We start from the raw sequence: 27,463 nt of genomic DNA on the forward strand, positions 1-27,463 counted from the left end.
TCGCAAAGGGTGCGAATCGCAAAATTCGGCCGTTTGCTAATGCAATTTCATTAATTGGGATGCATCACAATTTTTGTACTGTTCGCAATTTAAGAAATCGCAAAATTGCGATTTCTTAAATTGCGATTGCATTTAAGGAATCTCAAATTGAGATTCCTTAAATGCAATGCATCAAACTAAAAAAATTAGCGATTTCGCTAATAGTGGGAGCAAATTACCATGAAGTTGACCTTCATGGTAATTTGCAAAAACTTTGAAAAATGCACTAAAGTGCATTTTCCAAAGTTCCATTTTACACACACACATGCCCTTGGGGCATGTGTGTGTGTGCAAGATGTACTTATAGGCAGATTTCAGGGGTGCAACAGGGTGTCCTTTTGACACCCTAGCACCCTTGAAATTGCCTTCACAATTTGCGATTCTCTAATTGAGAATCTCAAATTGAGAATGTCTTCCCATTCACTCCTATGGGCCTTTAGGGAGGTATTCCTTAATTGCGATTCGCAATTTGCGGGTCGCAATTAAGGAATTTTAAGAAATTGCTATTTTTTTAGCGATTTCTTCATGCATAGCCTTTTGCAATTCCTTATTAGCGAATCCTTATTTTTCGCTAATAAGGAATCGCAAATGGCATTGTTGATGCATGTGGGCCTTAGTATTTTGTACTGGAAGCGCACCTGCCTGTACAAAACCTGTGCTAGACTGACCCAGACACTTTTGCACCATGATGCAAAGGTGTGTGCATGGTGCTCAGCGGCAAAATTCTGCACAGCTCTAGGGAGAGGGGGAAGTGCCATATCTCTGTAGATATAGTGCTCTCCTGTTCTCTCAATGCAGCATAGCAACATTGGTTGCGACACTGTGTTGTGTGACTTTTTCAGGAATCTGGGCAAGGAGGGTGTTCTTTTACTTTAGTTCATAAATGTGTCAGTTATTGCACTTTTGTGTCTCTACACAGTAGCATTTGATAGTATAGACAACAAAAAGACTAACTACAAAAACACAAACTCAATTATGTTGAATGGTAGGCGAGCAACACAGGGCCCTGTGCTGCGGGTGAGGCCCCAGGCTTTCCCATCCCAGAGGGGGGCCCATGCCCCCCAACTGTTCTGAAATTAGATGACATTGCAAAAAAAAAGAAAAGTACATATGCTGTGGCTGTGTCATCCGGGCTTCACACGGGGCAGGGACGCAGGACCAACAGACAAGTCGTGTGGAACTGGGTGTAGTCCCCTTGGAAGAGTGAGGGGGCCCTCATACATAGATGATTCTCCAGGGAAGTCTGCTGAGTCTGCAGTCAAGAGAGCATGCAGCTACTTCCAGAAAGGAGCGTGGTCTGCAACTAAGGCTGTATTTTCTCAAGTGCTGGCTACAGAAATGGAATGTCTGAATTATCTGTCAAACTGGGCTGACAAATAAGTTGGGCCTTTTCTATTTTGCTACCCCTTGTCTTCCTCACTCTTTCTCTTCAGGGGCCCGTGGTCTCTTGCTTTCTCTTCTCTGCATTAACTTCTTTTCCACTTTTCTCTTGATTGCTTTCCCCATCATTCCTTTCCCCTCTCTCTCTCTCTCTCTCTCTCTCTGTTTTCCTTTATCTCCGTTCCCACTGTATTGTTTCTCTTTGCCTTACATCTCTATTTCTCTCCCCTTATGTTTCACTTGGCATGCCTGTCCCTCCTCTGCAATAGTCTCCTGCTTTATTGCCCTCTATTCTTTCCCAGCTTCATATCCTGCACTTCTAAAACAACCCCTTTCCCTTCTAGTTGTGCATCTCATTCTCTGCCCTATCAACGTTGTCCCTTCATAAACCCATCTGCCCCTTTGTCTGTTCATCCACCTATCCATCCATCCATCCATCCATCCATCCATCCATCCATACATATATACATACATATGATATATGAAGGAGGCTGAGAGCATACTGACTCACATCCCAGCACTTGCCTAAATGCATTGTTGCTCTGTACTGATGAAGGAATTCATCCAGAAACACATGTCTAGAGTTACACAGCACAGGCTGCACCAACAATGGTGGCAAATTAAAGACTACTTCTGAAGTGTTATCAAGCACTGCATTTACCATGATGCAGTGGAGCATACTGAATGCTGGGATCTGAGGCAGTGTGCTCCTACTTCTTCCGTTTGAAAATGCACCCTTGAGCTACTGAGCTGACGAGCTTGTGTTGATGCACCTGCGCCCGTGGTACAGAGACCTGCAAAAACTTTGGCCAGCATTTCTAGCACCCCCAAAACGACTTGTTGCTCTCTGCTGATGAAGGAATGAATTAATCAAGAAACGTGTCTAGAGTTACACAGCACAGGCTACACTAACAAGGGTGATAAACTAAAGACTACTACGGAAGTAAGTGTTACCATGCATTGCATTTACCATGATGCAGTGGGGCAAAATGAGTGCTGGGTTCTGAGGCAGTATGATTCCACCCTCCTTCCATATGATTTATGGCTTTAATATAATCTGTGTGCTGCTGCTATGAACTTGTATCTAAAATAAAATATTGCATCTGTTTATTATGTGATGCATATGGAATAAGCATGGAGTATGGAATATATGCAAAGATGTGCGAAGAAGCTAAAAGTGAAGGGTTTGATTTCACCATTAACATTTCGTTAAAACAATGAAATATAATTGCAGCTCAGTACAAAACCTATGCTAGACTCATGCACTATAACTCAAAGGTGTGTATGTGGTGCTCAACAGCAAAATTCTGCACCAGCACTAGGGAGTGGGGAGGAGAGAGCGATATCTCTGTAGATATGGCACTCTCCTGCTCTCTCCTTCTCATGCAAAGCAGTGCAGCATTTGTGTTAGAATTTAGTAAATCTGTCCTCAGGTGCTTGAGGGCGTGGTACACTTTTATTGAGTGAGGAAGCCACAGACTGAATGAGTGCCCCGGCTTATGAAAAGTATGCTGTCTCCAGCATAGATGCAAATTCACCTGTGCTGGGGGAAAGCGCGGAGGTGACATAAGAAGCAGTAATCTTGCATGTCACTGCAGAAGGAGGAACTAACTAATTTAATGAGAGGGCAGCCCCCGCCCCATAGGCAAGTGCAGTGTGTGATCCAATCCTCCTGAGCAGAAGGAGGAGTGCCATGAAGGATCTCTGTGATGTCTGTGCCCAAAGCAAGGTGGGCCGGAGGAGGGCTATATTAACTGTACCGCCTGTATTTCCTAAGTGGTTCAAACACAGTGAGCCTATTTTACCTCTGGGGATGTGTCGGAAATACACCAGGTCACAGTTTCAAAGTCATATGTTCGTGTGCATTTGATCATACTCCCATGCAAATGAATGAATGAATGAACATGTTTATTGTTGGATTATTTAAAATCATACAATATGCGCTTATAAAATGCCACCACGCATAATATACAATATAAAATGAATACATTTTGACAAATAAACTTTATTTTCATTTTGCAAAGTTAAAATTCTTCGTAGAAATACCCTGGTACCCCCACATGCACTTCCAATAAAAACGGCTGGCAGGTACCTTATTTCTTATTACTACTATTACCATTTAAAAAAGGACATTTCTTTCCTAATATGTCATTTTGTTCAAGTTCATTGTCTTGACCCCGTTTAACCCCTCTATGGGAGTGATTCTGCAGGTTCAGTCTTCCAAGTTTACAACAGACTATTCCACGGAAACTAATAAAATTTTTGCCAATAGCATAAATTTAACAAAAACAGCATTCATAGCTATGTCTGTTGACTTAAAAAATCAGTGCTTACCTACGGGTTCGAGTTCCATAGACATTAAAGTTATTCCTTAGAAGCCTCCTTGGTTCTGTCTTATATCAAGTCCAAACATAGGTATTTAAGTGAATGATGTTTTCTTCTCCTTTTTCCCATAATCTACAGGGCACGGGTTTAATTGTGCATTGCAATGGCATTGCATGAGATGATCCTGGAACAAGGCCAAAATGTACTTTAATGGAAAAAAAATAGTTTTAAGGAACAAGGGGGCCTATTAGCAACAAATAGCGATATTTATCGCTAAATGCTAATTTTTTTATCGCTTGCTATCGCCGGATATAATCGCAGGGATAACGTGCTTTTAGCAAAGTTTATCTCCAATGCGATAAAATATCTGGCGATAGCGGCGAACTGCGAGATTATTGCTGGAAATCCAGCGATATTCTCGCATTAATGCCAATGGGGGCTTAATCTAATAATCCACCCCCCATTGACTATACAGGTAAATCAACTTTTTAGCAGGCGTTGGTTTCTAGCGATAATCGCGCTTAGTGTGATTTTTTTTATCGCTTCGCCTGCCTTGCTAATAGGCGATAGCTGTATTAGCGACTGTTTTCAGTCGCTAACAGTTTGGGTACTCCCACTTTGCATGTCATTTGCGATAAATATCGCTGACGTGCAAAGCGGGCCCCAAACCTGTAGCTATTGCCTAAAAGCTGTTGCTAACTACTGTTAGCGACAGCTTGCTAATAGTGCGATAAAAATGTTGCCGCTTTAGCGGGAAAAAGTCCTGCTAAAGCGGCGATATGGCCCTTGATAATATGCCTCAAAGTGTTTCTAAGTAGATTTAGCAGTTTTATATTCATTCAAGATCATCCATGCGTGCTTTCGTTTTGAGAAGGGTTCCTTGTCCTTCAGCGTTGACAATCGATTTGTTGTTTTATTGATGAGTTTTTTAAAGAGACTCTGGCCTTATAGTAATGTCTCAAACTTCATGTGCTGTGTACTCACCCAAAGCTGTGTGTAAATACTTCCAATACTGTAGTTTATGATTTGTTTGTATTTCTAGAAAGGGCGATTAACACATTGGGTTCGATATATTTGATTTTATTCTCTTCCATACCTTTATATACTGACCCTTTCTTGCAATGAGCTGGTTAGATAACCCAAATTCTAACCTGATTTGGGCTGGAGACATGTTACACGGAAGGCAAGAAAGAAGCTTATATATTTTTGTAAGGGCATTATTTAAACTTATAGAGTCCCCACCACACAGTGCCTCACTACCATATGTAATAGTTGTTAATAGTTTAGCATTTATTACCTTTAGCAGTATAATGTAGGTTGGTCCACCCAAGGATTATGTAGAGTTCAAAATGCCATGATTACGGTGTTACTTCTTTTGCAGCTGAAAAGTGCAATTTTCCTCGAAAAGGTATCTGTAGGTCTTCACTTATTTATTTCTTTATTTATTCAATTTATATAGCGCATTATCACCTATAGGTCTCTAAGCGCTTGTACAGGAGACACTGGACATTGCAAGAACAGGCAACCGGTTTATAACACATCCCATGCATCTTGGAACAGCACCGTTTTTAACATCCGACGAAACGGCAATAGATTAGATTCCTTCCGAAGGCGATATGGCAATTTATTCCAGACTGCCGGGAGTACGGTCGAGAAGGCACGTCCACCCACAGTGGACAGACGGAAACGCGGGCTGACCAACAGGATATCCTCGGACGAGCGCAATGTCCTCCAAGGGGTATACCGCAACAGTCTGGCCTTGATGTAACTAGGCGCATTGCCATATACTGCCTTATGCGAGATGCATAGACCTTTGAACATTACCCTCTGCTTGATGGGAAGCCAATGTAATTGGCGCAGGAGCGGCGTAGCATGCGTGCTCCTAGATTTTTTTAAAATCAATCTAGCAGCATTGTTCATGACTATTTGCAGTCTTGAGAGTTGTTGCTGGGGTAGCCCAACATAGAGGGCGTTACCGTAATCCAGCCGTCCTAGGATCATTGCGGACACCACACTCCTTAAGGTAGAGAAAGACAGCAATTGAGACATTTTTCGAAGTTGCCTAAGGAGGCCAACGCATGTGCCCACCACCGAAGACACTTGCTTCTTCATAGACAGATTACCATCAATATGGATTCCCAGACTTTTCACCGCGGCTGCCGGTACTGGAGTCCTACCCAACTCCTTGGGCCAGAAACGGTCGTTCCAAGGGTTGCCTGAGATGGTAATAGGCAACACCTCGGTTTTATCTGGATTAATCTTCAAGGAGTTGGTGGACATCCAGTTGATTGTAAACTTTAAGATGTTATGCAGCCTGGCTTGGGCTCCTGGCAAATCCTCAATTTGGATTATAATCTGTGTATCGTCAGCATAGTTGTATGTCTGACAATACATCTGATTGAGAGCAGAAATCAGTGGCTGCAAATAGATGTTGAAAAGGAGCGGCAAAAGAGCAGAGCCTTGCGGGACTCCACAGGTAATGGCCGCTGCTGTAGATACTAGGTCTGACAACTGAACCCTCTGCGATCTTCCCTGCAGGAATGAAGTAAGCCAGCCTAGTGCGGTCCCCCCGATGCCCAGATCTCTCAGACGCTTCAACAGTTGACTATGACACACCGTGTCAAAAGCGGCGGAGAGATCAAGGAGCACCAGGGCCCCGGGGATCTTCTTATCAGCTCTGCATCTTAGTTCATCCAGAACGGATAACATCACCAGCTCCGTGCTGTGATGAATCCGGAAGCCAGCCTGATTTCGCTCTAACAGATCGTTTGTCTCCAGGTGTTTCGAGAGATGCGTCAGAACATGCTGTTCCACCACTTTAGCTAAAAAGGGTAGTTGGGAGATGGGCCTAAAGTTCTTTAAATTTTTGACATCCGCCCCTGGCTTCTTGAGTAGTGGAATCCGCCGGGCCTCTTTAAAGGAGGTCGGAACCTGTTCCGTCTCCAATGATCTATTTAGGAGCGCAAGGACGTCCTCCTCAATCCCTGGCATAGCCACCTTAAAGACACTGGGAGGACAGGGATCCACACGGGAACCTGACTTCACTCTCTCCACCAAGCTAACTAACCTCTCCTTTGTGATCAAAGGTAGTGAATTCAGGGAGTAGCGGACATCTGGGATATCTGGTATAATTTGGAATGGACAATCAAGGATAGGGGTGCGAGATATTTCAGTCAGGAGATCTTCAATTTTATTCGTAAAGAAATCCTGAAAGTTCTGGCAGTCCTCCTGCGAGAACTCAGGCTTCTGCTCTTCATTAATCCTCAGTTCCGTGAATACCTTAAAAATTTCTTTCTGCGGATCACGAGCTGTCGCAATTCTGGTCTCAAAAAACTCCGCTTTACGGGCCAGAATAGCCTTTTTATAAAGCGCGAGCTCCTGCACATATAGACTCTGTGCGTTTGTGTTATAGTCCCTCCGCCAGGCTCTCTCCGCTTTCGTAGGGTCTGCTTCCTAATTCTCAGGGTCTCGTTAAACCAAGGTGCTCCCGCCCCTTTGTCCATCCATTTCACCTTTTTTATCGGCGCAACGACGTCTGCTCCCATTGATGTTCTTGCAAATACCATTTGTGTTAAAAAAATTCTGTTTCCTATTCTTAAATTCTATTACCTTAGTCTTGGCTTCGTTTATTACCATACCATTTTCTGAAGAGTAATTTGAAATTTTATTTATGAGCTGTTGTAATCTATTAAGCCAAACTTGAGCCCAATCGCCACTTTTGTAAATAGGTGATATTACGGAGCCGTTCCATGACTCCGGCAGCATTGATGGTTGAATGGCTTTTTTTAAAGCTTTTCTGATGTATTCTGCCCACATAGTTGGATCATCTTTACATAGTGCAGCTGGAATTCCGTTTTGGCCTGGTGCTCCATCTTGCCTCTGTTTTCTAATAAGATTGTATACTTGATCTCAGGTTATATTTATTTACGTTTCGTGATTCATATTTGTGTCTTTTACGCTTCGATTATTGGGCCTATTGATTTGTTAGACATCTTTGTTATTATTCAGGTGAGTTGTTACAAACTCGACCCATTTCGCTTCTGTTATAGTGGATTTTCCCATTTTAAAAGTGACGCACCGGCGGCGCAAGACCTTCATAAATAAGGCCCAAAGAAACTAGTGAATAATTGATTTGCGAGTTTTGAGCATGTGCTTGACTAGAGGGATATCTTGTTAGCCCCTCCCATTTAAAACCCTTAATCCCAGGGATTACGGGTTTTTTAGTAGGTTTTTACCAACTATCCCTCCTGCCACTTTAGACTTCGAGAGTGGAAACTGATTAGCAATTGCCTGCTGGTGGTCCTGTTGCAGTGTAATTTCATCTCTTGCATATGCCCTTAGTAGGTTCATGTTAAAATCCCCTGATATGATCATTTCAGAGTGTATCTCCACATTTTGATGTAATAGTATATTTATTAGGTCATTGGCGATTGATTTCCTGGCATTAGCCTCCGGATGTATATACGTGTTTATTAATAACAGAGATTTTACGTTGTTTGCTTCCTTATAGCACAGTTTTACAACTAAAACAATATTACCACTTGTGGATACTTGTTCACTTTCTAATTTTAAGTCTATTGCTATTGCTATGAAAGTTGACAATACCCTGCTGGGGCGTCCATATTTGTTCAAATTAATAGCCAGGTCAAAGTACTTGGTAAACCATTCTAGTACAAAGGACCGTACTGCCTAGGTTTCTTACGGGAAGATAATCTGGAAAATTCTTGGACATGAACGGCAAGTACGCAGTTTGTGGCTTAGAACCTACACATATATATTCCAAGAACATATTTTTATCATTTCCCTTTCCTCAGATTGTTGGTCCCAGGCGCACTGATGTTGATCCTTTCACCCCTGGTTTGCACCATTGAGTGCTGCTATCAACCAGCCAAACTTAATATTTGTTACTTTCTCTTCTTGAGGTTAGATTTGGTTGCTGATGTTGAATTAGCTGTTTTACCGATTGGGTTTTTCAATATTGAGACTACTTGCTTATTTGTGTTTTTATTTTTATTCCGTTGGTGGACAAGTCTCTCAGGCAAAGAAAAAGGGTTTGTATAAAAATTTTGAGCTGGCCTGCTGATTTTTATTCCCCAATTTCTGAAAGTTTCATATTCCTGAAGGATTTTTTCTAGTAAGTGGATAGAATTCCATGTCACCAGTGTACGTTCTTGGTAGTGTTAGTCGTAATTTAATAAAAATTCAATGGCCTCTATATTTTCACTTTTCATTTTTTAAAGCAACAGGATTGCTTTTAACAGTTTTAAAATAAATCCCCGATTCAAGATGTCATGTTTTCCCCTCAACTTATATTCAGGGTTAAAAATAAGTTGGCTTTTGCCACTTTTATGATCATAGGTTGCACTCTTAATGTCGCCTAATACAGGAGTTGTACATCCTTTTTTGGACAAAATTGATCTCTAGTTTAATGACTTCATCCTTTGGGGTGGTTCTGTGTACAAATCAGATGATAATTTCCTGGTTCATTTTTTGGATGACTGTTTAATCATAATTTTTCCATGATTTTTGTCTTCTATGTTGTATTGACTACGGAAACATCCTATACCTAAGTTCCAACCTAGCAGTGATCAAGCGACTCCAAATGATACAAAACTCCGCCGCAAGACTCCTGTGCAGGATACCTAAGTTTGAAAGAGTATCACGGCACCTAAATGACCTGCACTGGCTCAGAGTTGAACATCGGATTAGTTTTAAAACACTCAGTTTTATGTTTAAAATAAAATCCAAAACGGCACCCTCCTATCTACAAGCCTTAGCTTCCCCCTACCTGCCAACCAGAAACCTGCGTTCCCAAACTGCAGCGAAGTTTTCTGTCCCCAGACACAAACTCCAAAGGATTGGCGGAAGATCTTTTTCGGTTCAAGGGCCGGTTCTGTGGAATTCCCTCCCCCAGTTCATCCGAAAAGAAGAAAGCTACACTAAATTCAGGAAATTTGTTAAAACGTGGCTTTTCCAGAAACAACTAGGCTAAAATTCCACACAGCACCTCCCTTTGTTCAATCTAAAGTCACAGGCGCCGGGAAACCCTTGTTGGGTAGCTGAGCACCATACAAATGCAAAAAATAAATAAATAAATAAATTCCTCTGTATCCTCGATCAGCACCTCATCAGTTTTCTGCGGGTACTTTGATCTTCCTTGTTTATCTAGTTGGATGGAAGTATCATCATTCATGAAGGGGTATTCCTATCTCTTGTTAACTTATATTCTTCGTGAAGCTAATTTTCCCTTTTTTTCCTTCCATTCTCAGGTGCAAGCTGCGTTTTTGTGCGTCACTTTTTGGGTTTTCATGGGAAACGTGACAATGGTTTTCAATTTGTTATGTTAATTCTTCACTATTCTTAACACTTTTTCTTTTTTTTCAGTAGGTTTGTAAGGCTGTGTTTGCACTGGTCTGATGTCTTGATTAGGACTACTTATCTTAATCCTGATGTTGTTTTCGGTAAAGACAGTATTATACTGTTTTTTATCTTATTTCTTGCTTTACGTTGCATTTTTGTCAATAACAGTGGTGGTCCAGTTGTTTGTTTTTGAACTTGATCTTTTATTTTATCTTCTGGTGAATCACACTTCTTTTGAGACATTGTCTTTTTTCTTATACTTCATCATCAAGAAACAAACTTTATTCGATTTAAAATAAATCATAAACACACTGTTAGATCTGGGGGTCCCTAGTTGGTAATGGTATTCACCTTTGTCCAAATAGGGACCCTTACTTCTAAGTCAGGATAAGGGGATTACACTCCTGAATAACCCCTGCTCACCCCCTTGGTAGCTTGGCACGAGCAGACAGGCTTATCTCAGAGGCAGTGTGTTAAGCATTTGTGAATATACACAGTAATACAGTGAAAACACTACAGATGGACCCAACACAGGTTTTATGAAAATAAGTATTGTTTATATAGACTTAACACAAGACCACAAACGACAAAAATCTACAATACTATACTTAAAGCTGACTTAAAGACGATTAAAGTTGCTTGGATCAAGTTGATGGTAAATGCGACAAAGTTCTCAACAAAGTACCTGGATGCGTAATGCAAAGTGAACAAAAGGCTTGCAAAAGGGGAGATACGTCGGTTCCCTGATCCGGGGGAAAGCATGCGTCGTGCCTCAATGCTTGCAAAGAGTAGGGGATGCGTTGTGATCTTTACCGGTGCGGGGATGGTGCGTAGGTTGTTGGCCTGCGGGCCCGTTGCGGTGCGCAAGATGGCGCCTTGATGCGATGACCCGGTTGTGATGCAAGAAGATGGCGCCCTTGATGTGACAATGCGAAGACGCCCTGGCAGACTTGCGACGACTCTGTACTTTAGAGCCGCAACAGGCCCTGCGACATGCTTCTCCTGTGATGCGATGGCGACTCTCTCGACGGCATCACGCTTCTCCGGTGATGCGACGGCAGGCAGCTTTGACGAAGACATGTTTCCAAGGAGATGCAGCGGTAGCACGCTTCTCCGGCGATGCGACGATCTCAGCTGCAGTGGTGACACGCTTTTGTCGGTGCGTCGCGCTTCCAGCTCTCAGCGACACGCAAATGTCTGTAGATAGAATTCCCAGCAAGAAAATTCAGAGGGGAGCTGGAGATGAAGTCTTTTGTCCCTGTGACTTCAGCAGGAGGCAGGCACAAGTTCAAGTCCTTGGAAAATATTCTGAAGATGATGAAAGCCCTTAAAAAGTTCCTTCTCCTTTCCTTGGCAATGAAGAAACCACTGCAGGCCAACCCAGCAAACAGCACACTGGCAGAGGGGAAGTCCAAACTCCTGCACCTTGGTTCTTCTCCTTGGTAAAAGGTTTCTTGTTCCAGAAGTTATCTAATTTCTTGGGATCAGGGTCCCAATATTTATACCCCAAAATCCGTTGTTCTCTGAAGGCAGAGAGGCCTCTGCCTAGTCCAAACCAGTTCCTGAGCACTTTGTTTACATGACTCCTTCCTTCCTTTCACAGTGCAGGGCAGAGACATCAGCCACCCCACAGGAGGTGGAGCCAGCACAGGGGAGGGGAAGTCACAGCTCTGGAGCACTTTGTTGACATGATTCCTTCTCTCCTTTCACAGTGCAGGGCAGAGACATCAGACACACCACATGAGGTGGAGCCAGCATTGTAGAGGAAAGGCCCAGCCCTATTCAAGTCCCAGGTGCAACTCCTCCATCCCATCTAGATGCAGATCTCTCTATTCACCACTGGGCTGCCCCAGCCTGTCTCCTAGAATCCCCCAGCCCTGTCACTCACAAACCCAGACAAGGACTACACAACCTAGCAGAGGCAGGCCTGGACAGTTAGGCAAGGAAATAGCTACTTTCTAAAAGTGGTATTTTCAAACACAGAATGTTAAAACCAACTTCACTAAAATATGTATTTCATCATTCTGAGTTCAGGCATACTAAATTTGAATTTCTACCATGTTCCCTGAGTCAGTTAGGATTATAAGAATGTAATAATCTAACTGCCCATTCTAGCCTATGGAGAACAGGTAGCCTTGCAATAGTGAAAAACGAAGATGGCTGTAATTCACTATTAGGACATGCTACACACATCAGGGCATGTTCTACCTTATACTTACAATGCACCCTGCTGTTGGGCCAACCATAGGGGTGTCTGATATGAAGCAAAGGGAAGGTTTAGGGACTGGCAAGTGGGTGCACTTGCCAAGTCGACCTGGCAGTACTAGACTGCACACAGACTTTGCAATAGCTGGTCTGAGACACACTTTACAAGCTGCTTCTGTGGGTGGCACAACCAGTGCTGCAAGCCCACCAGCAGCATTTGATTTATAAGCCCTGGGCACACATGGTGCACTGTACTAGGGTCTGACAAGTAAACCAAATAACCCAATCATGGAGTCACTAATTAGTACATCGATTTAGCATAGGGAGCACTTGCACTGTGGCACTGAATAGCAGTGGCACAGTGCCCAAAGCATATAACCAGCAAAACATATCAAAACAGAGGAGGCAATCCGTCAAAAATGGAATGGAGACCCACGCCAATGATGCCAGGTCTAACACACACATAATACATAATGACATCATAAAAACATATTTTAAATACTTAAAAAGGAGAGTGACAGAATGCTTCACATTATATGTTAAAAGTTTGTTCAGTACAGTGAAAGCAGTAACTTATTATGTTGGTGTACACAATATAATGCAGATGGGGTGCTACAATATAGCTTATTTTCAGCTCTCACTAGCTCTGGGATACGTTTACAAAATCAACTTAGTGCTCCAAAATGCAGCAAATACAATCAACAAAATAAATAAAAGATACTATGTACTAATATTGCGACATAGGTAGAATACTGTGCATAATATAATAAAATGTGTGATAAAGTGCTTGTGCTGTGCAAAATGTGAAGCATTGTATTGTGCTTGAAGCTCGCTACCTTGGTCATGTGAGCTAGAGAACCAATCGGTCCTGAGATAAAGTGCAATCTTAAAGCCTGTGTATCCGGTGGGTTCCAGTAATTGGGAGGAGGTCCTGTTACACAAGTGGGCCCTAGTGGACCAATTATGTAATGGTAACTGACGATTATTTTCCCACCAGCTTCTGTACTCTGACGGACAATGAAATATACTTATGACCAGTAAAGAAGACCATGTCTGTTTGTAATAACTGAAGAAGAAAAAGTGCAGCTGCGACTGGAAGAGACCGAGTCACAGGGACAGGCTATTCGATCCTGGACGCATCTAGCTGTAGATAGATAGTCCACTAATAGATGTAGCAGGCCATGGCGGAATCTAACCATTTAGTAACTGTGAGAGCTCGGAATAATAAGCAGATAGGGTTCCATAGTTCTGGTTGTTTCTAACATGTCATATGCTCTAACTGACCATTTACTGAAATCTTCTTCCTCTCTTTTCTTCGTCATGTGGTCCAACCATTCTCTCTTGGCTAGAGTTTTCATCTACCTAGAGATAAATGATGGGTTGTTAAAATGTTTTTGCCTCCCTGTAACAGTCAGATGAGTCTTGACATATTTCAGCTAGTCAATACGGTTTGTCTTATCTAATTTCATACAACCATTAATTATGTTTTCGGTCAAGACAGCTCCCGGGCGGTTCTAAACTGAGATCCACAGCATTAAAGGAGCTAGCAAAACTAGTTCTCTTACATCAATAAGGCCCAACTCTTCATGACAGATAGATGCAGGTACAGACCTAGGTAGACATAATAGTTTGCGTACAAATTTATTTTCAACAACCTTTAATGAAGAGGGCTCGTATGGTCCCCATATCCCAGCTCCATAGGTGGTTGCAGTAACACATCTGGCCTTATAGATGTTAAGCAGAAAACCCACTGGGGAGGATCCTAGTTACTTGGCAAACTTATATATAGCACCTACATTTTGTTCCATGTGTAGGCATCTGACCTGTGCCAGATGTCTTCAGTTGCAGCTCTCATCAAAGGGTACCCCAAAGAATGTGAATGTGCTCACCATCTTCAGCCTTGTGCCCTGGATATGGAATGCTCTCGCCTTCCTTTAAGGGCGGCCGCAGAACATAGTAAACAACTTTGTTTTGTTAGTTTGCAGCCCAAGAGATCCCATAAATGCAACAAATCCATCCAGCAACCTCCGTAATCCAAACGCTGTCCTTGACATGAGGACACAGTAGTCCGCATACATCAATACGGGAATGGCCCTCATATTTGCCCTAGGGCGATCATCCACAATATCCCCCAGATATCTCTCCAGATCATTGATGTATATACAGAAGAGAAATGGGGCAAGCACACACCCTTGACGAATTCCCTAGCTGATTTTATATTATGGGGTGCATTTCCCCATTAATGCCGTACTGAACACAATGTGTCACATCCTCACGTAATTTACTTAAGATATGCACCAATCCTGCCTCCACTCCCAAGCCCAGCAATTTGACCCAGAGTTTGCCTCTGCTAACATTGTCAAATGCTGAGCTTAGGTCCATGAAGGTGAGGTATAGCAATCCTTTCTTTGCCCGAACATACTTTCCATGTATGAGGGCAAGGTTAAGGCATTGTTCAATTGTTCCTAGTCCCCTCCTAAACCCAAATTGAGCTGATGTTGAGATCTCATTATCAGATGCCCAGTTCTCCACACACTCGAATAATATCCTTCCCTGCACTTTCGCTGTGCTGTCTATGAGAGGAATTGGGTGATAACATTTGGGGTCCCCACTGTCACCTTTTTTTAAAGATTTGCTCTATAATGGCAATGGACCAGGATTTTGGGGGCCCAAACCAGATGGCGCTGTTTACAATGTTGACTAATAAGGGTGCCCATTGCTCGGTATTGTTTTTGAAGAAGTCGATAGGCCCTCCATTAATCCTAGTCCATGTGGTACTGCCTTAAATACACTTATGATAAAACACAACTTATACGCTTTGTTACTTGGGCATCTGGTGATGGCTAGGGTAACTTCGTCTAATTCAACGAGTGGCTGATAGCTACCCAGCCCATTGTCCCTGTTCTAATTAGGCAATGGTTGTCCCTTTTCTGGTTGATAGGAATCATTGAAAACATGGCTAATGGGATAATGGTCACTCAGCTTGGTAGGTAAAATAACATAATCAATGATCCTGCCTCTTGTCTCTGTTGAGACCGCGATGCAGTCAATTAGGCTGCCAGAACCTTTCCCTATATAGGTGACCTGCCTGTCTCGTGGACTACTTGTTAAGTCAAAGGCAAGAAATAAGTTGTGTTTTGAGGTTACGTGGTTTTCGGCTCCGCTTCGTATCTAGCCACCATTTTGTGCTTATCCGCCATTTTGTGTTGCCTCACTCAGGCAGCACGGCGAACATGGTCTTTTTGCCTTTCCAGCTGCTATGTGTCCCTTCTGTTAAAGAGTAACCCCTGTCCTTGATTACGAAACCGATGTCAGGGCCTGGCCGAGTTTGCTAAATCCATGTCTAGACTCATTAATCCTTACTATACTCCACTGTTTGGGTCCCACCATTCTTCCTGACTTTATCTTATTTTGACTGGCCTTCGCTATTCTCTTCGTGTGTTCTCTTGTTACATAACCTATCCTTTGAAGCATTCAAATATGTTCTACCACCTGCAAATTGAATCACGGGCACTAGTGTTGATTAACTTGAGGGGAGGAGAGCACACGGGGTCTGAAAAAAAGGTGTGTTTTCCTATTTGTCAGTTTTGTATGTTTTGGGAGTGGGTATTGTAAATGTATATACCATATAAGATTGTGCTCCACGGATTGAAGTGGCAGTCTCCTGAGAATATACCCTTACGGTACTTCGTGGACAACTGTGCTTAGCTGCAGCTAATAAATCTGATTTTCTACGCCTAACAGAGTGTCTCGTGTCTCTGTTCGACAAGGCAGGTGAACCCGGAGATTATAGGCGTGCCCTGCGCCGCTTGGCCCATAAGGTCAGGTTCTCCAGTTTTATCATAAGTGTACTTAAGGCAGTACCACATGGACTAGGATTAAAATATGTAAAATCCGGAGAGTCGGCCTACCATAATGCACAAATAAGATTACTAGTGGAATGGCACAGTCTCAAATTAAAATCTCTCCCCCACAGCATACAAAAATCCCCTGGGAAACTTTCAATGACTTTGTCAAGTGCGACTCCCAAGGAATCTATAACTGTACAGTCAGAACAATCAAAATTGTTATGATAGAAATGTATCAAAACTACCAATTGCAAGGACAGCTTAATTTAAATATTTGGAAAAACTGGTAAATCTATTACCATGTCTATTATTTTACAAGGAAGGGTCTTGCGTACCATAGTTATTAAACCTCCACTGTTATGACCATGCGGGGTTGGAGCAGCAAGAGTTGAGATCATGTAGAAGCCATTCAAAAACTGCATTTGCAGGCCCAAGTCTCTTGCAAATAGAGATCTGGTAATCACTGATCATGTCTAGCCATTCTGGATCCCGAAGTTTGTGTGCGATCCCCGCTAGGTTCCAGAATAGAGCCTTTGAATCCCACCCTTTGTTTGAAAATTCAAATTTTGAGTTGGCTCTGGTCGCGGGCTCATTGGCAATGGGAGTTTGCCTGTCAGCTGTAGTCAGCAAGGATTCTTGGGTGGTAAGACTGAAATTGAGCGAAGCATCACTGGTGGGAAAGGCTACAATGTTACCCCTACTATTATGATTTTTATCAGGGACAATAGTTTCCAGTCAATCAACTCCGGCCAGTGCTGAGAAATGGTTGTAAGGTGGAAACGGGTAAATGGCTAATTGGTGAGCAGAGAACAACGGGATATCCAAATCCGGATGTTTGTAATACGCGGTCTATAAAAATAACTAAGTGGGACCGCTTTCACACATTGAGTGTGAGTCTTGCATAGGAGTTTTTGAAGGATAAAATCAACTGTCAAAGCACTCGTAACGGTAACAATGATGCAGTCACCCTGCTCTCTTTTTGTCGTTGTGCCTATCCATTGGACTTTACGGACGGTGATGATGTTGTTTGGAGCAAAGATACTGCTCATGTCAGCCATGGATGCACTTAGCCAGTGAATTACCTTATCTTTGAGTTGGACTTCCGTCTCCAGCTGGCCATGTGTTAGGCTAGGCAGGTTTTTCAGTACGATGACCAGCGGGGAGGCATTCGGTGGTAAATGAATAATAGGGAGGGCAGAGATATAATGGGTATGGACAGCAGACATACTGCTGTATGGACAAACTGCATGTGGTGCTCTCCATGGGTATAAATCTAGCGATGGGGGGGAAGTGCTTGTTTAGAGAGTACGCCCGGCAGATGATGCTTTGAAACAGGCTCAATTGTTGCCCTCTTGGCGCTGACTGATTGAGTTCTACATTGAGCCTCTTGAGGTCTGCCAGACGTTACTTGCTCAAAAGCAGGACTGACCATGTTATTAAGACATATCGCCCCCTGTTTTTGTTTGCCATGGGCTCTAGCTTTCAGGTCAATTAGTTGTGCATTTATGTCCTTTAGTGTTAGCTCGATCCCCTTGAGGGCAGTGAGTACTGGGTTAAAAAATGTAGCACTGATAACCTCTGTAAGGGTCTTCAGACCCTCCGATTCGGCAGTCAAAGATGGTATATCTACCCTATTTTTTTATCCGCCCAATCGCAACTTCCAGCCTGTGTTTCGGCATCAGCTGGGGTATTGTCTCGGGTTACAGCGGTGTGGATTTTCTTAAAGCTCAATTTTTATAGTTTTTTCGATATCCTCTTCCTTTTGACTGGTTGCAGGTTATTACATGTTGGATCAGGGTGAGACACACTTTTGGCGGGGAACATCGTTTACAACGCGGTGTTTACACCGCAGTTCCTTTACAGCGGTGCCATTACAACGCAAATCGTTACTACGACTTGCGCTGGATGGCGCTGTTGAATAAGGAATATTGTAATTTTATATTCCAACACCTTCCCTACTGTTACGTGGGCTGGTGTTAGAATATAAAATTATAATAATCCACAATCCGTGCACACCAATGCAAGTCGTTGTAACGACTTGCGTTGTAAAGGCAGCGTTGTAAAGTACCGCGATCTAAAAGATCGCGTTGTACTAACGTACATCCACTTTTGGCATCCTTCATTATGTCCAACGGGCCATTGAATGCACACAGGTTGTTTCCCCCGCGGCTGCCCCCAAGTCCTCCAGGGAGAGTTGCATCCAGTTCTTTACTCGTAGTCAACCTGCTTAGTGGTGCAAGTACGTCAGTACTACCAGTGCTGTTGTCTCTGGAAGTGCCCAGGAAGGGAAAGCTCGGCCTGCAGCTTTAGATAGAGGTTTTCTGAAGCCCCCAACCGCTCTTCTACAATCTCGATTTCGTTGCTAATCACTCCCATGGCATTAGTCAAAAAACATGCAAGAGAATTAGCTGCAAGTCTTTTCTTACTTGCTGTTCCTTGCGTCGAAGGTGCAGCGGACTTCCTCTCCCCCACTGCAGCAACACAGGTATCTGGTGCTCTGTCAAACCTCCTACCCTTCCACCCAGGCACAACAACTAGGAGCCAAGGGAGGCGGCCCAGCCCAGCCTCTGTCAGACGCTGACGAGGGGAAGATGGGCCCCCTTTTGGCCCGGTCTCTACCCAGGCCATGCGCCCGGACGCAACCCTGGTGTGTCCTGTGCTTTGGGAGCCCTTCTGGGTTAAGTACTGCGCCTCCTGGCGTGGTAACAACAAGGGCGGCTTTCTGTCAAGGTCTAAGCTGGGGCTTGTGGTTCACCCCCTCCTTTCACTGGAATGGCTTATATTTATTTCCTCTAATTCTAGCTTTCTAGAATTATTGTTCTTTCCTAGAATTCGTATGTTTTCTAAGTCCTCCTTGTTCAATAGGGGAACATTTATAGTATCAACAACCATTTTGTACTGCAATTCTGTTTTCCCTCCTGCCTTACAGTGATTTTGATCTATCCGATTTGCTTGGGAAGAGCTAGGTGTTAATTTTGTTAAGATCTTACCATTTTTATTATCTACTGTTACTTTGAGAGGGAGTGGTGCCCCTGATAACAGTAGGTTTTGTGCATTTCCTGTAAGTACTTCCGGTGAGTTTGGAGCCTCTTGGGACATTTGTGACATTTGTGATTGTTAAACTAATGTCAGCATCTCCAAGTCTTTATGTACCCCCACTGAGTTGCCATCTCACCCTCCGGTTTCATTGTTTGTTCTATTCCCCCATGGTCCGGAGTTCTAGTATTTTGATCCTAATATATCTATTTTACCTCACTCTCAGGTTCAATTGGAGTTTGGAGATTATAAGTGTCAGATTGTAATGTTAACATAGCTCCAGTTGGATCTTTCATGAAGTCAAATTTGTGTGGGATTTTCATTGTCATTGATTACTCAAACATTTGTACCATCACGAGATTAACAGATGATTCTCCCATGCTGATTTTCGTTTAATGTTTTTTGAGGTTGTTAGTATTTGGAGTTTTTTTCCCTCTTTCTGTGGGAGAAGGGGGGTCTTTCTTCACCTGCACGCATATCCCAATTTGTTGAGTTAGTGTCAAGTAGTAACTGAAATGTATTTAACACATTCTCACGTATCCTGGCAAATTCTTCAGCTTTTCACAGGATTTCCTCTGGATTAATACACCTGGTCAGATAAAAGCCCCCGCTCACCAGCCTCTCCAAGCAACAGTCAAATCCTGATGATCCTGGACCAGCCCAGTCAAATCAACCACAGGCTGCTACCCCTAAGTATTCACAATCTGAATTTGCTCTTGTGGCTTGGTAGTATTCATGATTTAATGCTGATTGGCTGAGTGGTGCGGTTTTATGCTGAGTGGCATGGTTGTTTTTTTATACTGAGTGGCGTGCTTGTGGTTTGATGCTGTGTGCCGGGGAGGGGATTACAATGCACTACTGACCCCTCTCTGTGTGCAAGCTGCACCCGCCTATTGCTGGCCGCTTCCTTACAATGGAGCGATGGAGCCACTTCTAATACTCCTGTGGTACCAGCTTCCTTCATCAATTTCTCCACACCCCTTGCTTAACTTTGCTCACTCACTCACTCACCAGCCACTAATATAAAAATAAATGGTGATGCCCACCTGCCTAAACTATTTACAGCTTACCAGTCACTGAAATCCGCTTGAAAGCCACTTGACTACTTTTCCATTTCCCCTTCTTGGGGATTAAGAAAGACGGCTCCTAAGGCTTTCAGAGTGAAGTTCCACACGCAGGGCAAGAAAACAAGCCACCTCTGACCCTGACTTCAGCTGTGGTACTCTATTGCGGCAAACCCAGGAGGCACTGGCAGACATTGGCAGACCAAGAAACTGCAACTACCTTGCCTCTGCCTCATCTGGCGTCAAGCATCAGATATCCAGCACCCAGCATTGGACTCTTCAGCAAACTGCCGCCGGTGCTTGCAGTGGCTTATTCAGCAATGGGAGCAGTGCACCATAGTTTCTGGCGGATCACTGACTAAATATCGCCGGACACAATATAGACTACCCAAAATATCGACGTTAAAATATCGACGGACAAAATATCGAATTCCTATCTACAAACAGGTAAGTACCAAAATATCGAGTCCAAAATATCGTTTATATATATATACATTGTAAAAATATCGAATTTGTTAAAAATAATGTAAAATAAAAAAATTATAAAAAATAAATAGCTAAATTATACTTAAAAATACTTAAATTACCTTAAAATTATTAAATAATTCATTTAACTTATAAAAAATAATACAATCATATCTGTTAAAACATATATATATATATAAACATAATATTAATAAAAAATACACAATATTATTACCGTAGGATAGCGTAGGGGTAAAAATTACTATTCCCACTCCTGGAAGTGCAACATGAGGGAAAGCGTTGGATAGCGTAGGGGCAAAAATTACTATTCCAACTCCAGAGAGTGCAACAGTAGGAAAAGCGTTGGATAGCGTAGGGGTAAAAATTACTATTCCCACTCCAGTGAGTGCAACAGTAGGGAAAACGTTGGATAGCGTAGGGGTAAAAATTACTATTCCCACTCCAGAGAGTGCAACAGTAGGGAAGGCGTTGGATAGCGTAGGGGTAAAAATTACTATTCCCACTCCAGAGAGTGCAACAGTAGGGAAAGCGTTGGATAGCGTAGGGGTAAAAATTACTATTCCCACTCCAGAGAGAGCAACAGTAGGGAAAGCGTTGGATAGTGTAGGGGTAAAAATTACTATTCCAACTCTAGAGAGTGCAACAGTAGGGAAGGCGTTGGATAGCGTAGGGGTAAAAATTACGATTCCCAATCCAGTGAGTGCAACAGTAGGGAAAGCGTTGGATAGCGTAGGGGTTAAAATTACTATTCCCACTCCAAGAGAGTGCAACAGTAGGGAAAGCATTGGATAGCGTAGGGGTAAAAATTACTATTCCAACTCCAGTGAGTGCAACAGTAGGGAAAGCGTTGTATAGCTTAGGGGTAAAAATTACTATTCCCACTCCAGCGAGTGCAACAGTAGGGAAAGCGTTGGATAGCGTAGGGGTAAAAATTACTATTCCCACTCCAGAGAGTGCAACAGTAGGGAAAGTGTTGGATGGGGTAGGGGTAAAAATTACTATTCCAACTCCAGTGAGTGAAAAAGTAGGGAAAGCGTTGGATAGCGTAGGGGTAAAAATTACTATTCCCACTCCAGTGAGTGCAACAGTAGGGAAAGCGTTGGATAGCGTAGGGGTACAAATTACAATTCCCACTCCAGAGAGTGCAACAGTAGGGAAGGCGTTGGATAGCGTAGGGGTAAAAACTTACTATTCCCACTCCAGTAAGTGCAACAGTAGGGAAAGCGTTGGATAGCGTAGGGGTAAAAATTACTATTCCCACTCCAGTGAGTGCAACAGTAGGGAAAACGTTTGATAGCGTAGGGGTAAAAATTACTATTCCGACTCCAGAGAGTGCAACAGTAGGGAAAGCGTTGGATAGCGTAGGGGTACAAATTACTGTTCCCACTCCAGTGAGTGCAACAGTAGGGAAAGCGTTGGATAGCGTAAGGGTAAAAATTACTATTCCCACTCCAGAGAGTGCAACACTAGGGAAAGCGTTGGATGGCGTAGGGGTAAAAATTACTATTCTAACTCCATTGAGTGCAACAGTAGGGAAAGCGTTGGATAGCGTAGGGGTAAAAATTACTATTCCCACTCCAATGAGTGCAACAGTAGGGAAAGCGTTGAATAGCGAAAGGGTAAAAATTACTATTCCCACTCCAGAGAGTGCAACAGTAGGGAAGGCGTTGGATAGCGTAGGGGTAAAAATTACTATTCCCACTCCAGAGAGTGCAACAGTAGGGAAAGCGTTGGATAGCATAGGGGTAAAAATTACTATTCACACTCCAGAGAGTGCAACAGTAAGGAATGCGTTGGATAGCGTAGGGGTAAACATTACTATTCCCACTCCAGTGAGTGCAACAGTAGGGAAAGTGTTGGATAGCGTAAGGGTAAAAATTACTATTCCCACTCCAGTGAGTGCAACAGTAGGGAAAGCGTTGGATAGCGTAGGGGTAAAAATTACTATTCCCACTCCAGAGAGTGCAACAGTAGGGAAAGCGTTGGATAGCATAGGGGTAAATTTTAATATCCCCACTCAAGTGAAAATAAATTAATATAAATCACATAATTATAAATTAATCAAATAATACATTTTAATTACCAATTAAGAATTAATTAATTAACTATTAAATATTAATTAACAATTTATTCTAAATAAATACCAATTAATTAATTAACATGTTTAATTAATTATATTAAATTACTTCCCACCCTATTCCCCTATAAACCCACAACCTGCTACTAAAAATAAAATAATATTATTCACATAATTATCAATTAATCAATTAATAAACATTAATTATCAATTACCAATTAATTAGTACCAATTAAAAATTAATTGACAGTGTATTCAAAATAAATACCAATTAGTTAATTAACATGTTTAATTAATTATAATTAAATTACTTCCCACCCTATTCCCCTATTAACCCACAACCCGCTACTAAAAATGAAATGATATTATTCACATAATTATCAAATAATCAATTAATAAAAAATTATTATCAATTAACAATTAATTAATTACCAATTAAAAATTAATTGACAATATATTAAAAATAAATACCAAATAATTAATTAACATAATCCCCTATAAACCCACAACCCCCTACAGAAAATAAAATAATATTATTCACATAATTATCAATTAATCAATTAATAAAAATTAATTAACAATTAATTAATTATCAATTAAAAATTATTCAATAAATATTCAAAATAAATACCAATTAATTAATTAACATATTTAATTAATTATAATTAAATTACTTCCCACCCTATTCCCCTATAAACCCACAACCCGCTACAGAATTAAATAACATCAAATTAATTACTTACAATAAATTACAAATAAATATACACTTTTCACACATAAACTAACATATAAAACACTTATTAAAAAGTCGATATTTTTAATCACCTATATTATGTACTTCGATATTTTGACTGTCTATATTTTTTAATTCGATATTTTGGACTCGATATTTAGGTTACTCGATATTTTGGAATCGATATTTAGACCATTTACCGTTTCTGGCCACAGGGGCCACAGGGGCAGGGTTAGGGACTCCTCTGACTGTACTGGGGGTACCCCAGCAGTGAGGTCCCCACAGTTCTAATGACAGCAGCAACAGCAGCCTCCTCTCGGCGGCCAGCGGTTTCCAGCACTATGACGTTCAGATAAAGCACATGTAAACCTAACAATCCAGTCATGGTTTCTCTCCAGATGTGACCTGGAAAACATTCAAATGAGGGAGCACCCACTTCCAATCTTGCAATATGTGTGCCTCCCATATAAGTCCCAGAGGCTTAGAGAACGCCCCATTGTAGCAGTTTAAGTAGGGGCTGCTACTTGGATTAATGGGCTTATGAACTCCATCCCATAGGGCATTCATGTGTTATTGTGGGCCTCTTCTGTCTACAGACAATGTTGTCATGAATATCATGGGAAAAGCGTGACAGAGTGATGTGGCCTGTAGGCTACTGCACCGTGAAGGATACTAAAATGTAGGAATTAGAAAAATAGGGGAAAACAAAACGAGGCAGGCTCATAGAAAAAAGCATCATAAACAAAAGTAAGAGAGTAATAAGTATGGATTTAAAATTAAAGATGATTAGATAAAAGAAATAGAATGGGAGGAGGAAGGAACCGTGAGAGGAAAGAAGGAAGAAAAGGAGAAAGTTATAATTGAAGGATGTAAGGATGGACAGGTGGGATGGTGAAAAGAAGGAATGGTGAAAAATAGATGGAAGAGTGAAAGCATTGCTAGTTGAATTGGTGAATGAAAGCACGGATTGCCAGATGAGTGACATAATAGACCAAGGGAGAGTGAAAATATGGGTGGGTGAAAGGATGGAACTCCCATCACTGGTTACCCAACCAGTAAGTTGATGTGTAAAAACAATCATGGAATTCTGAGAAAACAAAATATTAGAATATCTCAATAGATTTTTGGTTCTCCCATTAAAATAACGAAAATGTATTTTGTTCAGTAGATCCGTTATTGAACATTTTCAAAGTTCCACTATATAAATGAATTTCAATGTTATCCAAAAGGTATCAAATTATATCAACACAGCCAACGCGTGTTTCGTAATTTACTCCCTTCTTCAGCCTTTCAATACGCATATCTAGTGTATAAGTTACATATTCAAACTAGATTGTCATACTCAGACTTAATCATCAATACAAATTCATATGTATTAGAAGTATGATGAGTTTCCTTCGAGGTTAGCGGGTTAAGACAGAGTAAGATTGCAATACATTGTATCTTTGTCTTCAGGTTTGATATTCGGTCTTGCGGCTGTATGACTGGGATGGGCGTATTTGGTTGGGGATTTTTCAATTCTTTTTATATTAGATGGCTTTCTTGGTTGGTCATTTATTTAAACGTCATTGCTGGTTTCTTGTAGAGTAGTGGACTTTTAGATGGTGGTTTTAAATTGTATCTTTACATTATCATTGTATCATTCAAGATTATATTGTTCCTTCTGGAACAGTGGGTTGTCAGCCTATAGAGTATTGTTACATTATATCAGAGTTCCGATCTTGCATTAGGATAGAAGTCCAGTTGATATTTAAAAAATCTTTTTTTCATGCTTACGATAAAAGATTGCTTGTTCTTAAATTGTTTATTACTATGGAATTATGATTAATATTATGTATCATGGACTGTTTATTTTGGGGTGTTTTTCATATTCATACTTTTTTGTTTGAAGTGGGTTCAGTATGTCTCTTTTTTAAATATTGCCCAGGAAATGGTTTGATTCGCAACTCCTAGACAAAACCGTGTGGTTGCATTTTGGCAGTTTTTTTTTTATGTATAACTAGACCTTAGAGTGCACCGTTGATATTTGTTTAAGCTTATGAGGGGCACGCCTTCTTACAATTTTGAAGGTATGTTTAGTGTTTTTGAATGTTCTCACTGTTTTGAGCCTGGATACTTGCCTCATGTACTGATTGTATGAGTTATCATATAGTGTTTCTTAAGTGGAGTTTTAGTTTATGCTTAGGTACCCGTATCATGGGGATAAATCCTTTGGTCTGGATTGCACAGAATCTGCTATTTAGAAATAGTTGCTAGGTAAGTGTACTATGTTTTTTCCTGAACTTGCATGGCACTTTCTTAAATCTGGTCCTTATAACGGACTACGCCAACTGAGTATTGTTAGGGATCTAAGGGGATAATCATACACAAATTTCAAATCCTAATAACAGTTGAGGACTGGAAATCTCTCACCAAAGTTAGAGGTAGTCGGGTGCCCTCCCTAGCAAGATTTTTTGAGAAAGGCCTCCTACCAGGTTTATAGATCCGCCATATTTATCTTATTTTGGGACCAGGTGAACTAGGAGTATGTGTCATCATATTAATGAGCCTTCGAGATGAGATAATGATATATGGTTTTGATATTAGATAATTAAGTACATGTTTTAATTTGTAAAATGCCATATTTCATGTTTTTTAGGACTAAAAGTAACTTGCGGACTTTTGTTCCACGGAACTCTGCAGAGTGCAAAAAAAACAATCCGAGAGATCATGCAGAACTCCAGAAGCGGGTCAAATTGCTCATCTGTCCGTCTGTTTGTGCTTTTGTTTTACATGCCAGTAGCGTGATGCGTGCTTTTGCCCTACAAAAGCAGCCCACATGGCACCGCATCGTCTGCATATGTGTGGCCATTTTGTTTCACATACTTAACTGCTCTGTGCATGTGCTGGGCATGATTGTTCTAGCTTACTTAAATCTTTGCAATCCTCTCCCTATCCCGCTCATCCACTCCTCATTTACCTTCATTTTATTAGAGTGTTTTCTTGTGTATTTTACATGTTTTCATTTTTTTCCGTTTCTGTGACATTTTTGTACTTTTTTCGATTTTCCATATACTTTATTTACCTTCAAGTTCAGGTATTTATAAAGCGCACTACTCACCCAGAGGGTCTCAAGGCGCTGGAGGGAGGGGTTTACTTTTTATCGAATAGCCATGTTTTCAGTTCTTTTCTGAAGGAGATGTGATTCTGAGTAAGGCGGAGGTGGGTGGGGAGTGAGTTCCAGGTCTTGGCAGCCAGGAAGGAGAAGGATCTGCCACCCATGGTGGTTTTTCGGATGCGCGGGACTGCGGCGAAGGCTTGATTGGATGATCTTAGTTGGCGGGTGGGATAGTAGAAGGACAGTCGGGTGTTGAGGCATTCGGGTCCTAGATTATAAAGGGACTTGTGTGCGTGGGTAAGAAGGCGGAAAGTAACTCTTTTGTCCACGGGAAGCCAGTGGAGGTTTTTTAAGTGACCGGTGATGTGCTCTTGGCGTGGGATGTCTAATATGAGTCTCGCTGATGCGTTTTGGATGCGCTGGAGTTTTTTCTGCAGTTTTGTTGTAATTCCGGCGTAGAGTGTGTTGCCATAGTCCAGTCGACTCGTGACCAGTGCATGGGTGACAGTCTTTCTTGTTTCGAGGGGGATCCAGCGGAAGATCTTTTTGAGAATGCGAAGGACGTTGAAGCAGGAGGACGATACGGCGTTGACTTGTCTGGACATTGAGAGGGAGGAGTCTAGAATGAAGCCAAGGTTACGTGCATGGTCTGTGGGTGTGGGGCGCAGATCCCAAAGCGGAAGGCCACCAGGAGTCGTCCCAAGCTGAGGGGGAGGATCCTAGGATGAGCACCTCCGTCTTGTCTGAGTTGAGTTTTAAGCGGCTCTGTTTCATCCATTCGGCTACTTCTTTCATACCTTCGTGAAGGTTGTT

General features: G+C 41.9%; 1 protein-coding gene across 1 annotated transcript in view; it reads left to right on the plus strand.

The window, feature by feature from the left end:
- Positions 1-27,463, plus strand: part of LOC144820083 (polymeric immunoglobulin receptor-like) — a 234,654-nt gene that overhangs the window by 108,264 nt on the left and 98,927 nt on the right. The gene's annotated exons all lie outside the window — the stretch shown is intronic.

The sequence above is a fragment of the Lissotriton helveticus genome, chromosome 2_1, assembly GCF_964261635.1.
Source record: "Lissotriton helveticus chromosome 2_1, aLisHel1.1, whole genome shotgun sequence".
Classification (NCBI taxonomy): domain Eukaryota; kingdom Metazoa; phylum Chordata; class Amphibia; order Caudata; family Salamandridae; genus Lissotriton; species Lissotriton helveticus.